Source organism: Capra hircus, chromosome 3 (genome assembly GCF_001704415.2).
Source record: "Capra hircus breed San Clemente chromosome 3, ASM170441v1, whole genome shotgun sequence".
In the NCBI taxonomy this organism is placed as follows: domain Eukaryota; kingdom Metazoa; phylum Chordata; class Mammalia; order Artiodactyla; family Bovidae; genus Capra; species Capra hircus.
Genome location: NC_030810.1, coordinates 36,891,314 through 36,914,238, shown reverse-complemented (window position 1 = coordinate 36,914,238; position 22,925 = coordinate 36,891,314). Strand labels below are relative to the sequence as shown.

At 40.6% G+C, this 22,925-nt stretch overlaps 1 protein-coding gene across 3 annotated transcripts in view; it reads right to left on the bottom strand.

Moving 5' to 3' along the window:
• The window catches only part of PATJ (PATJ, crumbs cell polarity complex component), a 386,097-nt gene extending 372,495 nt beyond the window's left edge, over nt 1-13,602 (bottom strand). For all 3 annotated transcript variants that reach the window (XM_018044918.1, XM_018044920.1, XM_018044927.1), the window contains exon 1: nt 13,501-13,602. The gene's annotated coding sequence lies outside the window, so the exon portion shown is untranslated. The remainder of the gene's footprint in view (nt 1-13,500) is intronic.

Sequence of the window (22,925 nt, the reverse complement as noted above, 5' to 3'; positions counted from 1 at the left end):
TCCACTGGAGAAGGGAATGGCAAGCCACTTCAGTATTCTTGCCTTGAGAACCCCATGAACAGTATACTTATCAATAATTACCCTAAATGTAAATGGGTTGAATGCCCCAACCAAAAGACAAAGATTGGCTGAATGTATACAAAAATAAGACACCTATATATGTTGTCTACAAGAGACCCACCTTGAAACCAGGGACACATACAGACTGAAAGTGAAGGGCTGGAAAAAGATACTCCATGCAAATAGAGACCAAAAGAAAGCAGCAATAGCAATACTCATATCAGATAAAATAGACTTTAAAACAAAGGCTGTGAAAAGAGACAAAGAAGGACACTACATAATGATCAAAGGATCAATCCAAGAAGAAGATATAACAATTATAAATATGTATGCACTCAACATAGGAGCACCACAATATGTAAGACAAATGCTAACAAGTATCAAAGGGGAAATTAACAATAACACAATAATAGTGGGACAATTTAATACCCCACTCACACCTATGGGTAGATCAACTAAACAGAAAAGCAACAAGGAAACACAAACTTTAAATGATACAATAGAACAGTTAGACCTAATTGATATCTATAGGACATTTCACCCCAAAACAATGAATTTCACCTTTTTCTCAAGCACACACGGAACATTCTCTAGGATAGATCACACCCTGGGCCATAAATCTAGCCTTGGTAAATTCAAAAAAATTGAAATCATTCCAAGCATCTTTTCTGACAACAATGCAGTAAGATTAGATCTCAATTACAGGGAAAAAACTATTAAAAATTCCAACATATGGAGGCTGAACAACACACTTCTGAATAACCAATAAATCACAGAAGAAATCAAAATATGCATAGAAACAAATGAAAATGAAAATACAACAACCCAAAAGCTGCGGGACACTGTAAAAGTAGTGCTAAGGGGAAGGTTCAGAGCAATACAGGCTTACCTCAAGAAACAAGAAAAAAGTCAAATAAATAACCTAACTCTACACCTAAAGCAACTAGAAAAGGAAGAAATGAAGAACCCCAGGGTTAGTAGAAGGAAAGAAGTCTTAAAAATTAGGGCAGAAATAAATGCAAAAGAAACAAAAGAGACCATAGCAAAAATCAACAAAGCCAAAAGCTGATTCTTTGAGAAGTTAAGTAAAATTGACAAACCATTAGCCAGACTCATCAGGAAACAAAGGGAGAAAAATAAAATCAATAAAATTAGACATGAAAATGGAGAGATCACAACAGACAACACAGAAATACAAAGGATCATAAGAGACTACTATCAGCAACTATATGCCAACGAAATGGACAACTTGGAAGAAATGGACTAATTCTTAGAAAAGCACAACTTTCCAAAACTGAACCAGGAAGAAATAGAAAATCTTAACAGACCCATCACAAGCACAGAAATTGAAACTGTAATAAGAAAGCTTCCAGCAAACAAAAGCCCAGGACCAGAGGGCTTCACAACTGAATTCTACCAAAAATTTAGAGAAGAGCTAACACCTATCCTACTCAAACTCTTCCAGAAAATTGCTGAGGAAGGTAAACTCCCAAACATTCTATGAGGCCCCCATCACCCTAATACCAAAACCTGACAAAGATGCCACAAAAAAAGGAAACTACAGGCCAATATCACTGATAAACACAAATGGAAAAATCCTTAACAAAATTCTAGCAAACAGAATCCAACAACACATTAAAAAGATCATACACCATGACCAAGTGGGCTTTATCCCAGGGATGCAAGGGTTCTTCAATATCCACAAATCAATCAATGTGATTCACTACATTAACAAATTGAAAAATAAAAGCCATATGATTATCTCAATAGATACAGAGAAAGCCTTTGACAAAATTCATCATCCATTTATGATTAAAAAAACCCCTCCAGAAAGCAGAAATAGAAGGAACATACCTCAACATAATAAAAGCTATATACGACAAACCCACAGCAAACATTATCCTCAATGGTAAAATCAAAAGCATTTCCCCTAAAGTCAGGAACAAGACAAGGGTGCCCACTCTCACCACTACTATTCAACATAGTTTTGGCAGTTTTGGCCACAGCAATCAGAGCAGAAAAAGAAATAAAACGAATCCAAATTGGAAAAGAACTAAAACTCTCACTGTTTGCAGATGATATGATTGTCTACATAGAAAACCTTAAAGAGTCCACCAGAAAATTACTAGAGCTAATCAATGAATATAGTAAAGTTGCAGGATATAAAATCAACACACAGAAATCCCTTGCATTCCTATACACTAATAATGAGAAAATAGAGAAATTAAGGAAACAATTCCATTCACTATTGCAACGAAAAGAATAAAATACTTAGGAATATATCTACCTAGAGAAACAAAAGACCTATATATAGAAAACTATAAAACACTGGTGAAAGAAACCAAAGAGGACACTAATAGATGGAGAAATATATCCTGTTCATGGATCGGAAGAATCAATACAGTGAAAATGAGTATACTACCCAAAGCAATTTATAGATTCAATGCAATCCCTATCAAGCTACCAATGGTATTTTTCACAGAGCTAGAACAAATAATTTCACAATTTGTATGGAAATACAAAAAAAACCTCGAATAGCCAAAGCAATCTTGAGAAAGAAGAATGGAACCGGAGGAATCAACCTGCCTCGCTTCAGGCTCTACTACAAAGCCAGTCATCAAGACAGTATGGTACTGGCACAAAGACAGAAATATAGATCAATGGAACAAAATAGAAAGCCCAGAGATAAATCCATGCACCTATGGACACATTATCTTTGACAAAGGAGGCAAGAATATACAATGGAGAAAAGACAATCTCTTTAACAAGTGGTGCTGGGAAAACTGGTCAACCACTTGTAAAAGAATGAAACTAGAACACTTTCTAACACCATACACAAAAATAAACTCAAAATGGATTAAATATCTAAACATAAGACCAGAAACTATAAAACTCCTAGAGAAGAACATAGGCAAAACACTCTCCAACATAAATCACAGCAAGATCCTCTATGACCCACCTCCCAGAATATTGGAAGTAAAAGCAAAAATAAACAAATAGTACCTAATTAAAATTAAAAGCTTCTGCACAACAAGGGAAATGAGAAGCAAGGTGAAAAGACAACCTTCAGAAGGGAAGAAAATAATAGCAAATAAAGCAACTGACAAAGAATTAACCTCAAAAATATACAAGCAACTCCTGCAGCTCAATTCCAGAAAAATAAATGACCCAATCAAAAAACGGGCCAAAGAACTAAACAGACATTTCTCCAAAGACATATAGATGGCTAACAAACACATGAAAAGATGCTCAACATTACTCATTATCAGAAAAATGCAAATCAAAACCACAATGAGGTGCCATTTTACACTAGTCAGAATGGCTGCAATCCAAAAGTCTACAAGCAATAAATGCTGGAGAGGGTGTGGAGAAAAGGGAACCCTCTTACACTGTTGGTGGGAATGCAAACTAGTACAGCCACTATGGAGAACAGTATGGAGATTCCTTTAAAAACCGGAACTAGAACTGCCATACGATCCAGCATGCACACCGAGGAAACCTGAATTGAAAGAGACACGTGTACCCCAATGTTCATCACAGCACTGTTTACAACAGGCAGGACATGGAAGCAACCTAGATGTCCATCAGCAGACAAATAGATAAGAAAGCTGTGGTACATATACACAATGGAGTATTACTCAGCCATTAAAAAGAATGCATTTGAATCAGTTCTAATGAGGTGGATGAAACTGGAGCCTATTATACAGAGTGAAGTAAGCCAGAAGGAAAAACACCAATACAGTATAATAACACATATATATGGAACTTAGAAAGATGGTAACAATAAGCCTGTATGTGAGACAGCAAAAGAGACACAGATATATAGAGCAGTCTTTTGGACTCTGTGGGAGAGGGCAAGCGTGGAATGATTTGGGAAAATGGCATTGAAACATGTATATTATCGTATGTGAAATGAATCGCCAGTCCAGGTTCAATGCGTGATACAGGATGCTCGGGGCTGGTGCACTGGGATGACCCAGAGGGATGGGATCGGGGGGCAGGTGGGAGGGGGTTCAGGATGGGGAACACATGTACACCCGTGGTGGATTCATGTCAATGTATGGCAAAACCAAGACAATATTGTAAAGTAAAATAAAAAATAAAAATAAATAAAATTCAGAGACATTACTTTACCAACAAAGGTCCGTCTAGTCAAAGCTATGGTTTTTCCAGTAGTCATGTATGGATATGAGAGTCGGACTATAAAGAAAGCCGAGCACAGAAGAATTGATGCTTTGGAACTGTGGTGTTGAAGAAGACTGTTGAGAGTCTCTTGGACTGCAAGGAGATCCAACCAGTCAATCCTAAAGGAAATCAGACCTGAATATTCATTGGAAGGACTGATGCTGAAGCCGAAACTCCAATACTTTGGCCACCTGATGCAAAGAACTGACTCATTGGAAAAGACCCTGATGCTGAGAAAGATTGAAGGTGGGAAGAGAAATGGACAACAGAGGGTGAGATGGTTGGATGGCATCACCAACTCAATGGCCATGAATTTGAGTAGGCTCCGGGAGTTGGTGATGGACAGGGAAGCCTGGTGTGCTGCAGTCCACAAGGTTGCAAAGAGTCAGACATGACTGAGCAACTGAACTGAACTGGACCATGTGCTCAAAGAAATCATAAAAGGAGAGTGACTGCCCTGCCCATGGAAGTTTGGAAATGCTAGAATGAGAACACACTAGAGACCTCTCTCAGAAAAAGAATGGAGTATAAAAGCAGAGTGACCATTTGTCCTCATTTGCCTAACATAGTCTCATATTACTGGGCATCTTTATTAATAGCAGTCCATTTCATTCTCAGAAGGGTTCCAGTTTGAATGACATATAGGGTGCCCTGAGTTAAGGACGTCTTAAATTTTAGTGAGCCTCAGGATCACCGTGAGGGTATGCTAAAACACAAATTGTAGTATCCACTCCTAGTGTTTCTGATCATGTATGTCTAAGCCAAGTCCTGAGAATCTGCATATCTAACAAAGTTCCCCTGTATTCTTAGTGCAGCTAGTCTAGAGACCACAATGAGAGAATTACCGCATGCAGGTATAAAAGTGAATGACTCTCAGTGAGACTAGTAAAGGCAGCAGAAAGGGCAAAAAAGTAATTCAGACCAGTGTTACTACACATGTAGACCGTGGATTGATGCTTCACCCACAGAGATAAGCACCAAAACTGGTACTTAAGCATTTAGAAATCATGGAATATGGCAGTCATGTAGGTCTATTAAATTTAGTAATAAAAAAACACAACTTTCATTGTGTTTATTTTTGTAATTTCCTTTTTCTAACAATTCATTTTTCTAATAATTTCATTAAAATGTCTGTCCTTGAAAGACTAGGGGAGGGGAAACCTAATCTTCCATCCTGAGTTTGAGAATTACTGGTTCAGACCGACTATTTTGAGAGGGTCCTTGTAAATAATGCTAAGTAGACTACTCTTTATCCTGTGAGCAGCAGGAAGCAATCAAAAGCTTTTAAGTAGGGAAATATTGAGTCCAGATTTCTATTTAAAAAGGTAATTCTGGTAACAAGATAGATTAGTGGTCTTCAAACTTTTTGAAACACACATTCCCATCAGTTAAAAATATGTTGACCACTCCCCTTACCATCATTATAAACATATATTACTATATTTACATGTTATATGTGTTTTAAAATATACATAAAATAGAAGCATCATGAGAGTAAGGAGAAAAAAAAAGCAAATTTTTATTGTCCTTTTCTTACTCTCTCAAAAGATCTTCCTGCACATTTTGAAAAGCATGGTGGTCCATATGTTTCCAGAAGGATTCAGGTTAGAACCTGGTTAGCCATCCAACCCTACTACTCATATTTATTAAAAGCTAGACTGTGTCCACAGAACATACCTGGATAATTACCACAACTTCATGATGTTACGTAATATCTAGGGAAGGGCACTAGGGCTTTCAGAGTATATGAGGTCAGAAGGAAGAAATGCAATAACTGTATAACTGACCATCCAGGAAGTAGCATGTACACTAAACGGAACCCATGTTTCATTCATTTCATGGTCATAGGAAATCTTTGGCCAAAGAATTTTGACCTATTTGGCCTGGCAGAGAAACTGACAGGGTTTACAGCAAGGAATTTCAAGTTTGTTTAGACATGGCAAAGCTGAGTCTACCTTGTGGTAGACAGGCTACCTACAATGGGTCAGAGGCCAGGCATTAAAATGCCACAGAGTGCTGCTTTCCTCAGAGCTGCACAGACTCCAGAGAACCAGTAGTCTATTGTGTTTAACAGCTTCCACTCCATCATTGATCAAGAGAGTTTGTGTCATGAATTTTTCATGTCTGGTTCACTGTGGGATTTGATTGAAGGAAATTATTATAATATTGTGGCTTTTCAAAAATACCCATGCCCTCAGCCATTACCAATTAATGCAACATTTGCGAAAAACTGCTGCAGAGTTAGAAATTCAATTTGATTTAAATTTCTAGGTGGAGGAAACTTATTGAAAAGATTTATTAACTGCCTTAGTTCAAGAATGTGGGCCAATTAAGGACCCTGAGAAACATACTCTGCAGATTCCCAGTAGCACACAAGACTGTAACTACCTAAGACATCTATGCTTCTTTCTTAAATTGAGCAAAATATCTCATGTCTTGAAAATTTGGTTTAAAAAGACATCTTATACTTTTACCTTAGAAAACTGAAAGAAAAGATCACTGGCAACCTGTACAGGGAAGCACAGATAGTTAGCCTGTCACTACAGGTGTGAATTGGGCATATCACAATTAGACTGCATCTTCAGTGGCAATTCCCCAGAGCTCAAGGAAACTGGGGACTCTGAACAATCTAAATGCTATTAACTACAGATGAAGTCATGATTTCAGAAATTACTCAAAAATTGGAATACATGAGCAACTTTAAATTTCTATTGCTTCCTTAGCAGAGCAAAGCTCAAGTTGTGTCTAGTTGCCATGGCCATGTCTTCAAAGCTCAGCGTTTATGAGATATTGATTAAATGGAAAACAAACTCTCCTTGCCAGGGAGTAACAATGGCTCTTCACTCAAACTACAGATAAACACATCTGCTGTCATCCTAATGTAGAGTCGAGAGAGGTCTCCTAGCCTGCATCCTTATCAAACAGCAAAGCATCTTCTAAACTCCTTAGATGTTTAAAAAAAAAAAAAAAGTAAATACTGCATTTTTGGCTGCCATCAAAACACTATACTCCTGGAATTTTGGAAACATATATATAAATTCTAAAATGAGCCTAATATTTCAGGGCCATGTGCCTAAGCCACAGGCAATGTTCAAGTCCACTTAATGTTGGACATTTAGGAGGACATGTTGAAGTCAAAGCTGAAAGATTCCATGTTAAACTCAGAATCAGAACTGAAAATTAAGTCAGTTTATCAGAATAATTAAATTAGATAAGTACTAACTTTTCTTATTGAACAATTCATAGTTAACCAAAGCACATCAGTTTCTGCCTATAACTTGTCCACTGAGTATAAACAAAGTTAAACTGTTTTATGATGTGCTCTTTTTTCCTGTTGGTGGCAGTTTTTTTCCAGTGATCAGCAAAAAACAATAATGAACTGGGCAATTTTCATTTACAGATCTCTGATGTGTAGCCAGTCACTCTCTGAAAGAACCAGCCATTCACACTCCTCATTAATGGCTAGTTTCCACCTCAAATATTCTGTTCAGTTCTTCCCACATTGCAGACTGTATGCCCTTAACCTCTCCCAGAAATAGAGTCATGCCACTTTTGGGATGCTTGTGATACTCAAAACAATCCGAACAAATTGTGAAATAGGCCAAACTATTCCCTGGTGGCTCAGAGGCTATCCACCTGCAACATGGGAGACCTGGGTTCGAACCCTCAGATGGGAAGATCTCCTGGAGGAGCGCATGGCAACCCACTCCAGTATTCTGGCCTGGAGACTCCCCATGTCCAGAGGACCCTGGCAGGCTACAGTCCATGGGGTCGAAAAGAGTAGGACACGATTGAGTGACTAAGCACTTGCTTTAGACACCTTTCCCACTAATGTTCACCCTTCTCTTGACCTTTTCCCAAAATCCATTTCATCCGGCCTTAAATCATGTAACCAGTTTTTGGGTGCCTACTATGTACACTGCAGGATCATTCTGTATAACATCTCATTTATCTTAACAATGTATCATCTTTTTGCAAATGCAGAAAAGATCTTATAATTTCAAAAACTAAGGGGGAAAGCACTTTGAATGGTAATGACAGGAAGACTGCAACTGCCACTGAGTGGAATTAATTTCACTTTGTGGGGAGGGAAGGTCAACTGCTAAAGACTTTTTCAGCAACTACTTTAAAAATGAGAATCGGAGATTTCAAATTTTCAATAGGGAGAGAATGGATGTTTGTAAACTTGACCATCAACATCTACTTATTTCATCTTCTCACCTACCACACTCCATCCTGGAGCTTCAAGTTCCAGAAAATAATACAGTGAGGGACTGCCTTTCCCACTGCAGAAGCCTCACCCACATGCCTATCAATTAAGGGCTAAAGTTAAATGAAAATAGGTCTGTCTGTCCTTGAAATGCTGCACACCTGGGCTTCAAAGCTATCTACTAACTAGACATGTGCACAGCATCAAAGCAAAGGGCAACACTGGTTTGGTTTGTTCTTTTAAGAGTAAGATCAATATTAGAGAATGCACATTTCACAGAGATTTTACTAACTTCATTTAACCACAAGGCAGCTTCACAAATGCATGCAATCAATATAGAGACAATTCAAATCTGAAACACAAACTACCTTTGTTTACAATATTATTGGGTGGCAGTGTTTTAAACTATATAAATGGCAATTATACTATATGTTTATCCTTCAGCTTTATCTCAATTTTACATTTTTAAGATTTAGTCATGATGATATACAAACTCCTTTTCATTCACTGTAACAACATGATTGGCTTCCCTGGTGGCTCAGAGGTTAAAGCATCTGCCTGCAATGCAGGAGACCTGGGTTCGATCCCTGGGTCGGGAAGATCCCCTGGAGAAGGAAATGGCAACCCACTCCAGTATTCTTGCCTAGGAAATCCCATGGACAGAGGAGCCTGGTGGACTACAGTCCACGGGGTCGCAAAGAGTCGGACACAACTGAGCGACTGTGGGGACTGAGCGACTGTGGGAATTCATGATTCATTCATCTAATCTCCTGTTGAGCATTCCCTACTGGTCACTAACACAAACAAGGGATTAAAACTGAATATCTCTTTTGACAACCAACTTTTTTCCAGGTGATTCAATAATCAATTCTCAAAATACAGGAGAATCTATAGTTTACAAGCTTTGAAATCATAGAGACCTGGGTTCCATTCCTGGAACCAGCTCTGAGTTTTTGTGGCCAATTGCTTAAACTTTCCTATATTTTAGCTTCCTTATTTATAAAATAATAAAAGTATTAAATGTTTATAGTTGGATGGACTAAATAAGAGATTATAAAGCAGCCTGAATGCAGTGAACATTCAACAAACGATGGCTACCTGATGGCTCAGCAGTAAAGAATTCGCCTGCAACGCAGGAGACACCCAGGTATCTTCCTGGGATCGGGAAGATACCCTGGAGGGCCTGACAACCCACTACAGTATTCTTGCCTAGAGAGTCTCATGGACAGAGGAGCCTGGCAGGCTACAGTCCACAGGTTCGCAAAGAGTCAGACTGAAGAAACTGAGCACACACTATTATTAACATCTCTTTTCAATCAAAATTATCTAAGCTATTTGGGGGCTTCAAAAAAAAACAAGTAATTGTTTTAGCTGTGATTTTTCTTCTGTAGTCAGTAGTAGCTGTTTTTCAAAAAACTAAACAAAAAATTTCACAAATGCAATGAATACAAGGGAGGTGGGAGTGGGGAGGCCTAAATTTGCGAGTTTAAAAAAATCAACTTATAAATCAAAATGTAAGGGCTTCAGTAAACCAAACTCTCTTAAGAATAAACATATATTGAATCCTAACCACATATGTAATTTGAAATTTTTCTAGTAGCCACATGTAAAGCAAAAAGAAACAAGTAAAATTAATTTAAATAACATATTTAATTATCCTTTTGTTGTCATTTAGTTGCTGTCATGTCTGACTCTTTGCAACTTCATGGACTGTAGCCTGCCAGGCTCCTCTGTCCATGGGATTTCCTAGGCAAGAATACTGGAGTGGGTTGCCATTTTCTTCTCCAGGGGATTTTAATTATCCTAATATATATAAATTACCATTTCAATATGTAAATAATGTTAAAACTAAGGTATTTAGGTTTTTACACTGTCTTCAAATTTTGATGTCTATTTATACTTACAGTCTATTTATATATTTCAACCCCAACTAGCCCTATTTCAAGGGCTTAGTCACAAAAGCAAGTAGCAAACTGTGCTGTCAGTGCAGTTTTAACCTAGGCTTTTTCAGAAAGATCTCTGTATAGTGTCTTTAGCAAAAACTTTCATCAGCTAATACAGCCTCGACACCTTTTATCAAAGTAACTGTCAGTAAAGAATCCGCCTGCAATGCGGGAGACGGGGGGTTCGATCCCTGGGTTGGGAAGATCCCCTGGAGGAAAGAATGGCAACCCATTCCAGCATTCTTGCCAGGAAAATGCCACGGACAGAGGAGCCTGGCGGGCTTCAGTCCATTGGGTCGCAAAGGGTTGGACGTGACCAAAGCACTAAGCAGAGCAGATCAGAATGAAACCACTTTAAAACTAGAGTTCCTTCCAATAAAAACAACAAACTCCTTCATTCTATCAGAATTCAGCATCTCAGTGGATGAGCAAAAATCAGGAGAAGAATGTCTTACAGTTTACAAGACACATTCTTGAACATTATTTCATTTCAACCTCCCCAAACTCAGTGTGGTAGATTATTTACAAATGGGAAAACAGGGGCAGAGTCAAGTGACTTGTCAAGAGTTATATGGTAGGTGGACTTAATTCGCTGTCCACAAACTCTGCAGGCTACACAGCTGTGCAAACGCAAAAACTAAGCAGGCCTTTTTCATTTTTTTCTCTTCATTAGCATCAGAACCTAGAATGAATGCTGTTTTAAAAAGCATCCAAATCTACTCAAAAACATCTGAATTGGGCAGGGGGTGGGGGTGGGGGTGGGGGGGCTGGAGTGCAGCAAACAGCAATGGTCAAGCGATCTCAAAAGTTAACGTGGAACAGACCTGTTTCTCCCCACTCCAGTACTCTTGCCTGGAAAATCCCAGGGACAGAGGAGCCTGGTGGGCTGCAGTCCATGGGGTCGCTATGAGTTGGATTCGACTGAGCAACTTCACTTTCACTTTTCACTTTCATGCATTGGAGAAGGAAATGGCAACCCACTCTAGGGTTCTTGCCTGGAGAATCCCAGGGACCGGGGAGCCTGGTGGGCTGCTGTCTATGGGGTCGCACAGAGTCAGACACGACTGAAGCGACTTAGCAGCAGCAGCAGCAGACCTGTTTCTCAAAAAGTTTATTCTACTACCAAGGTGAGCAAAATCTTGAGTAAACAAATTAAACCCACTTTAGTTTCACCAACCTAATGTATTTTTGTTAAAGTTTAACAAAGCAGAGATGGACTGCTTGGTTGTTTAGTTTAAGGATAATTATTAAGTGCTCTTAAATACAAATGCAATTACAAGGGTTACTGAATGCTGAGCCACTGTCTAAGAATCACAAGGTTCTAAAAGGTGAATTCATCATGGGAAAATACACAAATTTTTCTTTTAAAGAATACTCACTGAAAGGCAAGATACCATAATGTTATCAGTGGTTACTTTCAATGGTAGGTGTGTTTGTGTGTACTTTTAGTTCCTTTCCTGAAAATTATCTCCATTTTTTCTACAATGACTACATTAACTGTATAGTTATTAACTATAAACTATAAGGGGCTTCCCTTTTGGCTCAGCTGGTAAAGAATCCATCTGCAACGCGGGAGACCTGGGTTCAATCCCTGGGTTGGGAAGATCCCCTCTGGAGAAGGGAAAGACTGCCCACTCCAGGATTCTGGCCTGGACATGAGAGTGACTTTCACTTTCACTTTCATAGTTATAAAAACTATTAATACATGACCAGAACTTATTAAAGCACCTTTGAACACAAATGAGGGCTTAATATAATTTATTTCCAACTTTAAACACAACCATTATTCTGATATACCACGCTCACCTTATGCAACTCTTAATAGGATCTCAATTAGAGAAGGGCAAATTTCTTTAGAACACAATTTATAAATTCTATATGTAAAGAACCATTCAGTTCTGTTACTTATTAATTTTCTTATTATTTTAAATTTTGAACAATCCTTATGAAGATCATTTGGGGCCTAGAAACAGACAAACTCACTGCAGCTAAAAGTCACTACCTCGCCTAACTTTTTCAGATGCTGCAAAATGAACCGATTTGAGTTTTTACCTCCACTCCTCCCTAGCTTTACCTTTCAAAAGCTTTGAGCAAATAAATTGACAGCCTAGCAGGATCTTAGACTGCCTACAAGTGGTATTAACATACTCGGTGTAACAGACGTCTTTATTTTCTAGGTCTCCAGAAGTCTTCTCAGCTCTTTTAAGAAACATTTGTTTATTGCACACCTACCAATGGCCAGACTCTGAAAGCAGCTGAGAAGGTCCTTAAAGGCCACCCTCTCAATCGCGCAGACAAACCAGTAAACAACTAACTCAAATCCAAAGTGATAAGAGCCATCTGGAGATATGACAAACTGCCAAGACAACACTTCAGGGGGAGATTAATTCTGCCTGCTCGGTGTCCCTGGAGGGTTAGGATGCTTGTAGGAGGCAGGGGGAAAGAATGTGAAAATGCTTTCCTCAGCTTGACTTAGAGCAGGAATCCTGCAATTTCCCCAAAGGCTGGAGGCAGAGCGCTCTCCGCCTGGTCCTCACCATCTAAAGAGTGAAGCTAGCAGAGCCTAGGCCTGACCGTCGGCCTGGGGACTCGGCTACGTGACCACCAGCAGCCAGATGGGGACCTGGGCACCCCGTCCTCCAGGACCTCGAGTAGGCCACCACCTGTTCATTCCTTTCACCGTCACCAGTTGGGGCGACTCTGCCCAGCTCTGGGGGCAAAGCGCAGGCACCCACCTGGGTGCAAAATTTGATCCCGGCCTCTCCCGGTACAGACCAGGGCCGAGATTTGAGGGCCGCCAGGGCGGGGCGGGGCGGCTGCGCGGCCCGCGGCCTCCGGCGAGTCCGGCACCGAGGGGCGGGGATCACGGTGGGGTCCCAGTGCCCCATGCAGGAGGACGGCGCCCCGTGCCCTCCGCGGGCATGGCCGAGCGCCTAGCGGCGCCCAGGGTCTCCCGTGCCCACTCTTCCCGGACGACTGACTGAGAGCGCGCCGGGACAGGGGAGCAGGCTCCGGACGCGGGGAGAGCGGCCCCGTCCGGTTCGAGGCGCTGGGTCCCCGCGGCACAGCGCGCGCCTGCCCGGCTGCCCCCCTCCCCTTTACCTGATCGGGCGGAGGCGCCGGTGGGAGCCCGGAGCTGGCAGGCGGACAGGTTCGGCGTCAGCCTTCCCTCACCTGGGCGGAAGTGAGAAGCCCAGGGCGTCCGCGCCTCACCTGGCAGGCCCTCCCCTCTCTCCTATCCTCCCCGGCCGGGGCGGGGCGCCGAGGTGGCGCGGGAGGGGCGGGAGGGCGAGTCTGGGGCTGCTGGAGGCCGACTCCCGGCGTAGCGCCGGGGCGGTGGGCTTCTCTACTTTCAGCAGGTGAAGTTCTACTGGGTGAGGGAGTGCTAAGCAGCCAGAAAAGGTGGGATCTGGGGGCCAAGAGGGTAGACGAAAAGGCAAGTGGTGGGGAGATCTGGTTGGACCGGTGTGGGAGGGCTGGGCTGAGAAAAGACCTGAAATCAAGGAAGCTAAAGAAGGACATTGACGAAAGGATTTGGTCGAATCTGCCAGTGGCAACCCACTCCAGTACTCTTGCCTGGAAAATCACATGGCCTGAGGAGCCTGGAGGGCAACAGTACATGGGGTCGCTTAGAGTGGGACACGACTGAGCGCCTTCACTTTCACTTTTCACTTTCATGCATTGGAGAAGGAAATGGCAACCCGCTCCAGTGTTCGTGCCTGGAAAATCCCAGGGACAGGGAAGCCTGGTGGGCCGCCGTCTATGGGGTCGCACAGAGTCGGACACGACTGAAGCGACTTAAAGCAGCAGCGTGGTCCCTATCTGTACCTCTCCTTTCCCGTTCTGTCATCTCTCCTTTGTGTCTTCATCTGTTGACCCAACGTAAAATTCTAAGTATAACTGAGGTTATTTTTTTCTCATTTAGTTGAGGAAAGAAACCAGTGTAGCAGTGTTTGCCTGCGATATGCTGAGCGCTAGCTTGTACCTCACTGGCCCTGTGAAAAAACTGTCGAAGAAACCAGGCACCTATAGGTTAAGTAGTTTGCCCAAAATCTGGGACCCAGATTGGATCTTCTGACTCGAAGTCAGTGTTTATTTCCCTATATGTTTTTAAGGTTTTTATTCTTGATACCATAACTTGACTTGGAGAAATACTGTGTAAAATCTAAAAGGGCTTTATTCAACTCTCTCTAATGTAACTAACCAGAATTTTGATTCTTCAGGTATTTGTTCATTAAATAAATCTAGTATTTGTTAAGCAGTGTGATTGACTGTATGTTAACTACGGGGACACCTCTCCTCAAGGAAGACAAAAGACAACTGCAGCTGTATGAACAGCCTTTACAAGATCATACACTTGACTCTTCATAGTGTTACCATTAGTTTTTTTTTATCGTTTTTGTTTGTTGGTTTGTTTGTTTGTTTGTTTTAGAAAAATATCACTTGTCAAGCCTGGTAAAAAGATACACAATTTTACCATGACCTCTGCCTCTTAAGAAGAAACAAACTCCTTTTTTTTTTTTTTGGAATATAATTGCTTTACAATGTTGGGTTCCTTTCTGATGTGCAACAAAGTGAATCAGCTGTTATGTATATATACATTCCCTCCTTCATGAGCTTCCTTCCCACCCCAGCCCCATCCTACCCCTCTGTGTCATCACAGAGCAACCAGCTGAGTTCCCTGTGCTATCCAGCAGCTTTCGACTAGCTATCTATTTTACACATGATAGTTTATATATCACGTGATTTATCGCAGTTTATATAGTTTATATATATATATCAATGCTGCATGACTGTGTGCATGCCAAATCACTTCAGTTGTATCCAACTCTTTGCAACCCCGTGGAGTATAACCCACCAGGCTCCTGTGTCCATGGGATTCTCCAGGCAGGAATTCTGGAGTGGGTTGCCGTGCTCTCCTCTAGGAGATCTTTCTGACCCAGGGATCAAACCCGCATCTCTCACTTCTGCATTGGCAAGTGAATTCTTTACCACCAGTGCCACCTGGAAAATCCCATATATCAATGCTACTCTCTGTTTGCCCGACCCTGTCCTTCCCCAACTGTGTCCACAAGTCCGTTCTCTACATCTGCATCTCTATTCAGTTCAGTTCAGTTCAGTCGCTCAGTCGTGTCTGACTCTTTGCAACCCCATGAATCGCAGCACGCCAGGCCTCCCTGTCCATCACCATCTCCCAGAGTTCACTCAGACTCACGTCCATCGAGTCCGTGATGCCATCCAGCCATCTCATCCTGGGTCGTCCCCTTCTCCTCCTACCCCCAATCTCTCCCAGCATCAAAGTCTTTTCTAATGAGTCAACTCTTCGCATGAGGTATCCAAAGTACTGGAGCTTCAGCTTTAGCATCATTCTTTCCAAAGAAATCCCAGGGTTGATCTCCTTCAGAATGGACTGGTTGGATCTCCTTGTAGTCCAAGGGACCCATCTCTATTCCTGCCCTGCAAATAGGTTCATCAGTACCATTTTTCTAGATTCCATACATATGCATTGTGCTTAGTCACTCAGTCATGGCCAAACCTTTGCGACCCCATGGACTGTAGTCCACCAGGCTCCTCTGTCCATGGAATTTTCCAGGCATTGCCATTTCCGTCTCTATTTATACATATGGCATGGAGTCTTTGCTGTTGTTGTTTTTACCTCTGAGAACCCTCGAGAGTATCTTATTGATAGAATGATGAAGATGAGCACAATTTTTAAGAATATATATCTGAAGTCAGAAGATCTGAGTTTGATCCTGATTCCACCATTTCCTAAAATATGTCACTTTGACAAGTTACTTAAATATTCTAATTCCTATTAGTGAAATTTCGGTAACAGTGTTTTTACTTCACGTGGTGTTTTTGAAAGTTGAATGAAGAAATTACATGTCTTGCATACACCTGGCACATAGAAAGTGCTCAGTAAATGAAGCAGCACATAGATGCCATGAACATGACAGATACATGTGACAGCAAGGAGAAAGCCAAGGAGCAGGAGTAAATAAAGTGAGGCCAGAGCAGATGGGCCTGAAAATATTACAGAGAACTTTAAGTTATAAGACTTTATCCTTCATCTCTAAGAAATTAAAGGACCACTGAAAATTTTTGAATAGGATTTTTATTTTTTACTTTTTATAAACCATTTGATTGGTGTTTATTTAATTTTTTAAAATGCTTTATTTCTTTAGAGCAGTTTTAGGATGTAAATTGAACAGATTTCTCATGTGCCCCCTTTCCCCACACATTCATGCTGCTGCTGCTAAGTTGCTTCAGTCATGTCTGACTCTGTGCGACCCCATAGATGGCAGCCCACCAGGCTCCCCCCGGATTCTCCAGGAAAGAACACTGGAGTGGGTTGCCATTTCCTTCTCCAATGCATGAAAGTGAAAAGTGAAAGTGAAGTCGCTCAGTCATGTCCAACTCGTAGCAACCCCATGGACTGCAGCCTACCAGGCTCCTCTGTCCATGGGATTTTCCAGGCAAGAGTAATGGAGTGGGGTGCCATTGCCTTCTCCGCCCCACACATTCATAGCTCCCCTCTTTATCAACATCTTTATCATCTTCATCAACAGAGTGGTATATCTGTTACAACTGATGAACCTATGTTATCACATAATCACCCAAAGTACTTGGTATTGTACAGTCTATGGATTTGGACAAATGTATAATGTATTCACCATTACAATATCATGCAGAACACTTTCACAGTCCTAAAAATCCTCTGTGTTCTGCCTATGCATCCCCCAGCCCCCACCCCAGTGCTGCCTTCAGCTCCTGGCAACCACTGACCTTTTAATTGTCTCCATAGTTGGACTATAAAGAAGACTGAATGCTGAAGAACTGATGCTTTCAAACTGGAATTGGAGAAGACTCTTGAGAGTCCCTTGGACTGCAAAGAAGTCAAACCAGTCAATCCTAAAGGAAATCAATCCTGAATATTCATTGGAAGGACTGATGCTGAAGCTGAAGCCCCACTACTTTGGCCACCTGATGCGAAAAGCCAACTCATTGGAAAAGACTGATACTGGGAAAGATTGGAGGTAGGAGGAGAAGGGGACAACAAGAGGACAAGATGGTTGGATGGCATCGCCGACTCAGTGGACATGAGTTTGCGAAAGTTCAGGAAGATGGTGAAGGAAGGGAAGCCTGGCATGCTACAGTCCATAGGATTGAAAAGAGTCAGACACAACTGAACAACTGAACAATAGTTTCATCATTTCCAGAATGTCAGGTAGTTGGAATCATACAGTATGTAGCCTTTTCAGATTGCCTTTTTAGTAACATGCATTTAAGGTTTTTCCATGTCTCAGTAGTCTTGCCTGGAGAATCCCATGGACCGAGGAGCTTGGTGCACTACAGTCCACAGGTCGCAAAAAGTTGGACACGATTTCACTTTCACTTTCTGGCTTAATAGCTTAGCACTGAATAATATTCAGTTTTCTGGAAGGACCACAGGTTATGTATCTGTTCACCTACTGATGGACATCTTATGCTTCTAAGTTTGGGCAATTATGAATAAAACTGCTCTCAGTATGTCTACAGGTTTTTTGTCTGGAGAAATGTTTTCAACTCCTTTGGGTAAAATCCAAGGAACTTAAATAAGATTTTGAATAAAATTTTGAATATGATAGAGGTTTTGTGTTTTCTTAAATGAAAGATTAATCTGGAGGCAGTGTGAAACATGGGTTGACAAAATTGGGGAGAAGGCCTAGAATCAAAAAGAGCAAGGAAAAAGGCATTATAGCAAGGTACATAGAAAATGGTGAATACCTGAAACAGGGTGAGAATATAGAATTAGGAAAAAATGAGAACTTGGGACCTTCCTGGTGATCCAGTGGTAAGGACTCAGCACTTCCACTGCAGGAGGCACAGGTTCCATCCCTGGTCAGGGAACATGTCTCATGGTGAATGAGTGAGTGAAGTCGTGTCCGACTCTTTGCAACCCCATAGACTGTAGCCTACCAGGCTCCTTCGTCCATGGGATTTTCCAGGCAAGAGTACTGGAGTGGGGTGCCACATGCCTCATGGTATGACCAGGGTCAAAAGGAGCACTTAAAAGGATCAGTTGTGTACTGATTAGATAAAGGGATTAAAGAAGAAAAAGGAGAAAACTGAAGTGTAAAGATGATCCTAAGCTCGGATAATAAAAGGGATACTGGTGGTGAAACTTACTTAATAGAAAAGCCAGTTTATTCTGTTTTGTTTTATTGAGAAGTATGACTCTGATAAAGTCAGTTTTACAGCCTACATTTGACATTCAAGATGAAGTATACTTGGCATAGGGTATACCTTATTAAGAGATGACTCAAGGTTAATTTCATTGGATGGTGGGCAGTTAGACTGGTGCATCAAAGAGAAGACACAGAAATACTTGAGAGCATGGATGTAGAAAAATTCCCAAAGATGTAACAGACCAGGCGTCATAAATTTACCACAATAGAAAAAAAAAAAAAAAGCCCATCTTACATAAAAAAGAAATTTGGGTAGAGTAATGATCTTTTATTTCAGTGATTCTGTTCTAATCATTGAAATAGGAATCAGATTGCTCTGGGCAAAAGTATGTGTTAATGTAATTAGGTGTATACTAGAATTTTAGGAATGAAAAGATCCAATGTTGCTGAGCCCTTGAATTCCAGAGGAAGCTTTGCTTCAGGCTTCACTGGTAATCCTCTTTCCTAATGTTTCTACATAGCAATTTCCATATTAGGCTGTGCTATTCATGTCCTTTACTTTCTGTAGAATTTCCAAAGAATCCTATAGAATTTTTATATGACAAAGAAATTTTGCATTGAAAACATGCCTAAGTTTGAGATTTAACAACATTTTTACTAAAATTAGACAATGTACTAATCCTATGATCAGACTATACTTGCAAAAATGTAAAGTAACATATTTTACTGAGCCATGAGAAAATAGATTAAAGTACAGTTAGAAGAAAGGGTAGACTGTAATCAACTCAAGAAAGTTAAGAAAGTAAAGTATTTTACTTTCATGGGAAGAGTTTTGTTCTTTTCAGTTTGTATATTGTGGGGGAGAACAAAGATAATCACTAGAATCATAAAAATAGATTTTGTAATAGGATTAACAAAGCACAAGCATTTTTAAACAGTTAATTGTTCAAAATCTATATGAAAAATAACACAAATATCAGCAATATTCTTGCAGTCATCAGGAAAATATCTAATTTTGTTGCAATTTCAATAAACTCATTAGAAAGACGCTTTGTTTCACCTTCTGATTTTCTTTATATAGTATTTTGAAAATTGATTCAGAATTTTTTTTTGACTGAGCCACTGGCTTCTGTGATTTTAGTTCCCCAACCAGGGAATGAATCCAGCCTCTATGCAGTGAGAACACAGAGTCCTAACCACTGGACCATGAGGAAATGCCCCAGAACTTTTTGAAAGTAGTCAAAATGCAAAGTCACAATCTTTTGTCACCAGATACTATGTATAACAGACATTCCAATCTTTATCCTTGAATTTTATCTGATCCTTGGCCCCAACCCCTTTCCTAAATTTCATCACAGGATGAGGTTGAGGGATGGTGGTGAGCTGTATATTATACACACTATTGGTAATTTTTTAAACTCAGTGTTAATGGTTAATTTTCTAGGTTGTACATTTTTAGGTGGTCATGTATTCTATGAAGAAACAACCCTGTCCCCCCCCAGTTTGGCCTTGAATTATTTTGATGCCAGTGGCAAAATATTACATTCCCGGAACTCTTTGGGAGTTATCTTATCAACTACTACTGCAATAACTAGCTTCTTTTGTAGCAATTACCAAACTATTTTAACTGTTTGTCCTTCCCCCCAGTAAACACAAAGTGTTTAACTACTGGATTCTTGTCTATTTTTTTCAGTCTGTAGGGCCTTGTCTTATGCTGGATACAAGTAAATGTTTGATAAATATCTTTATGGAGGAGCAAGAGGGACAGAGAGAAAAGAAAAGAAGGAAAGAAGTAAGGGAGGGAGGAAGGAAAGAACAAAGGAAAGGAGGACAGGAGAGAGTGAGGGAGAGAGGGAGGAAAAGGGGGAAAAGGAAAGTTTAAGTCCAATTAAAACAGGAATTTTAAAATTTGAACTATTAACTTTCAAATTCCTTATCACTTGTCTTTAGCATAAATGTTTTAATTTTTAAAATAGTATAGTAACGCTACAAAATTGGTTTAAGAAAAAATTTAAGTGTAGTTATAATACTAAGGTATTATTGCAAATAGTTTCATGTCTTCTCATTCAAAAATGACATATCTTGTAATACATTATCTCCAGGTTGTCAAAGTGTGGTCTCTGAGTCAGTAATATCCACATCACTTGTCAGCTGATTAGAAATGCAAATTATCATGCCACATCCTAGATCTAGGCTTCAGCAGTACATGAACCAAGGGCTTCTGGATGTACAACCTGGGTTTAGAAGTGGCAGACAAACCAGAGATCAAATTGCCAACATCTGCTGGATCATACAGAAAGCAATATAATTCCAGAAAAACATCTACTTCTGTTTCAATAACTGCACTAAACCCTTTGACTGTGTGGATCACAGCAAACTGTGGAAGCTTCTTGAGGAGATTGGAATATAAGACCACCTTACCTGTCTCCTGAGAATCCTGTATGCAGATCAAGAAGAAGCAGTTAGAAACAGATATGGAAAAACAGACTAGTTCAAAATTGGGAAAGGAATATGTCAAGGCTGTATATTGTCATCCTGCTCATTTAACTTCTATGCAGAGTATATCATGCAAAATGCCAGGCTGGATGAATCACAAACTGGAATCAAGAATGCCAGGAGAAATATCAACAGCCTCAGATATGCAGATGATACCACTCTAATGGCAGAAAGCGAAGAAGAATCAAAGAGCCTCTTGATGAGGGTGAAAGAGGAAAGTGAAAAAGCTGGCTTAAAATTCAACTTCAAAAAACAAAGATCATGAGATCTAGTCCCATCACTTCATGGCAAATAGAAGAGGCAAAAGTAGAAACAGTGACAGATTTTATTTTGGCAGGGTGGGGTGGGGGGTCCAAAATTACTCTGGACGGTGAATGCAATCATGAAATTAAAACATGCTTGCTCCTTGGAAGAAAAACTATGACAGACCTAGATAGCATATCAAAAGCAGAGACATCACCTTGTCACCAAAGTTCATATAGTCAAAGCTTTTTTTTTTTTTTTTTCCAGTAGCCACGTACAGATGTGAGAGCTGGACCAAAAAGCAGGCTGAATGTCAAAGAATTGATGCTTTTGAACTGTGGTGCTGGAGAAGGCTCTTGAGAGTCCCTTGGACTGTAAGGAGATTCAACTAGTCAATCCTAAAGAAAATCAATCCTGAGTATTCAATGAAGGACCGATGTGGAAACTGAAGCTCCAATATTTTGGCTACCTGATGCAAAGAGCCAATTCATTAGAAAAGACCCTGATACTGGGAAAGATTGAAGGCAGGAGGAAAAGAGGGCAGCAGAGGATGAGATGATTGATTAGCATTACCTACTCAACGGACATGAGTTTGAGCAAACTTCGCAAGATGGTGAAGGACAGGGAGGCCTGGCTTGCTGCAGTCCATGGGGTCAAAAAGAGTCGGACTAGACTTGGCAACTGAACAACAATACTTGATCTTCAGAGTCAGAAACTGAGATGGGACCAGCCATCTGCATTTCTTTGGCAATACTGATGCTTTTTAAAGTTTGAGAACCACTGCACATCACAACTGTTCAAAAGTTGATGATGAAGAGGCACCACTCAGACTTAAATATTTCCAGGTTAGAGAAAAATGACTAAATTATCACTTTAAAAAAAGTACACAGTTTTTTCAGTATAAAAGATAACCCCACTACAGAACTTTTCAGAATACATGGAAATTTAGAAAGATATGGAAAAAACCCTCCAACTCTTTAGTTAGTTTGGTTGTAAACCCATTGGTCTCCTCTTGTTTTAGGCCCTTTCCCTCACATAAATTTTCGCTGCAAAAATAACGTTGTGAAAATAATAAAAATTTTTAAAACATCAAAAATCCCCAAGATATTAAATTTTTTAACAAGAAAAGTATAATATTTATTGTTGTGATACAAAGTCCTCAAGATTTACTCGTAGCCTTCCGAAAGAGGCCATCTTAGAGCACACATTCTGAAATCAGGCAAACATCAGTTCTATTTCAACTCAGTAACTAAAGTCAGCATGCTCTTCAGCGCCTTTGAGTTTGGTTCGTTATCTGTAAACCCCAATCCTACCAGACTAACAGAGATGTTTGTAAAGTGTTTATCAAATCGCCTGGCTCCGCCGGCACTTTTTCAGATGGAAAAGTCACAGCAAGATTAGCCTGGGAGTCAGCCGTGCACGGAGGACAGCTGGTTCTCCAAGCGAGAAGCCTTCCTGCGGCGCTCAAAGACCAATGGAACCTCTCCAAAGTAATTCCGCAGGCCTAGGGGAGGCGTGACTTTGCTGCTGCAGCAGCAGCGGGGGAAGGACCTGCCTCTAACAGATGCACTGTCCCTTTAAAAGCCTCCCTTCCACTGCTAGACTCCTGGTTAGGCCTAG